The following is a 2,003-nucleotide window of genomic DNA, read 5'->3' on the forward strand; positions in this document are numbered from 1 at the left end:
CAAGATGATTATTTATTTTAGTAATTCATAAAATTCGCAGCATAAACATTTTTGAGTGCAATGAGGGGGAAACAAGGATAAACTCTGGAAGCACTCAGCAATATAATTTTATATTACGCCCAAAGGAGCGTTTTTGTAACGTTTTGCGTGTTACCTTTATTTATTAAACATCATGTTCTTCGCAAATAAACCACATAAAATTTAATTCAAGAACAATATCACGAAATATTTGAAAATGACATATCTTTAGAATTTCCGTGCTGGAGATTGTTATTTTCTGTACAGGGTTGCCGGTGCTTGCTTTGAACTCGTTGAGTTTCTTAATCAAAACTTCGTTAAAGTTACAAAATATCAAATGGATAAAAGCAAATTCGAAATTAGGCCGTCCAGGTTAACATGTTCGGGTGGAGGATTACGTTATTCAAAATTTTATGACTTTAAATTCTGTTGTTTTTTTCACAGTGCGAGAGAAACATACATGCATTTATTCAGATTCTTCATTATTTAATTTCTTTAAATTTAATACAGGGAGATAATATTTGGTGGCAACAGTTTGCAGAGTGAAACGGACATTTATAGTGAAACAAAGCAAAATCCCCTTTCGAAACTAATAGCGTTTCTGAGCTGCCGCCCCTTTGGGTTAATAAAATAAATAAGCAATAAATAAGAAAACTTATGCAGAACTAGACATAAATTTAAAAAAAATAATCACTATAAAATACTAGCACAATTAATTATTACAGTTAAATACAATTTTTAACATTAGAATAAATGCATAAACATTATTAAAGTGTTAAAAGTGTTAATCACTATGATGTATTATGAAATATTATTGAAATAAAACTTCTTTGCAGAATATTATGCTATAATATTCAGATATACTTTTAAAAAAAGCAGTACAAATAAGAAATTTAAGCAAAAACTTTCAAAAATCCATTTCCCCCCCCCCCCCCGATTTTAGTATTTTTCACTTATTTACGCCAATAAAAAGCATAAAAATTTTAAGAGAAAAATTGTTTGTTTGAATTTTTCTATTAGTTCAGATTTAAAATATTATTTTTGAAAAGAAGGCGATACAAATTTCCTTACAGCATAGGAAAAGCTAAAAAATATCCAGACCTGAAAGCATGTAACAGCTTTATAATTATTTAGAACATTAATTACGCTTGATAAACATGCTAAATTTTTAAAAATCAATTTCAGTTTCAAAAATAAAAATATCTAAAACTCTAATTTGTGAAATGAGGTGCTATCACCAGCTTTTTCTTGAAAATTATACGCGCTGCAATAGCCAACTATTGTTAAGTTTCTGCAAGTCGTCCCTACTCCTCCGGATGTGGTCAAGATGATAGCCGGCAATACGCCAAGGCAAGGGAGAAAACACATTTGGGTTGGTCTATTTCTGATAAGGTCCATGGATACATATCAAACAATGCTAAATTAACACAATAATTAAAAGTATATATGAGATCTTTAAGAATCGAAAAATGAATTTTACTGATAGTGAAAAAATAACTTAAATTACTTGATTTAATTGAACTAAAAATAACTTAAATTGCTTAATTTACTTTAATTTAACTGAACTTACGAAGAAGTCGAGAAATTTGTAATTGATAAGAAAGTTTGAACAAATATTGGGTACGTGCCAGCTAAACGTTACTGTCGGCTTTGTGTCCTGTCGAATAAATGTGTTGATAGTTAAGTGTCCCTAATTAAATGTCTTGACGGCTAACTCTCTGTGTCAGCAAAATGTCCTGTCGGCTAAATGTCCTGTCGGCTAACTGTCCGTGTCGGCTAAATGTCCTGTCGGCTAACTGTCCGTGTCGGCTAAATGACCTGTCGGTTAAGTGTCCGTGTCGGCTAAATGACCTGTCGGCTAAGTGTCCGTGTCGGTTAAAAGTCCGTGTCGGCTAAATGTCCTGTCGGCTAAGTGTACTTGTCGGCTAAATGTCCTGTCTGCTAAGTATCCCTGTCGGCTAAATGTCCTGTCGGCTAACTGTCCG

Source organism: Stegodyphus dumicola, chromosome 2 (assembly GCF_044657685.1).
Source record: "Stegodyphus dumicola isolate Sdum_Otavi_A_Nest chromosome 2, ASM4465768v1".
Classification (NCBI taxonomy): domain Eukaryota; kingdom Metazoa; phylum Arthropoda; class Arachnida; order Araneae; family Eresidae; genus Stegodyphus; species Stegodyphus dumicola.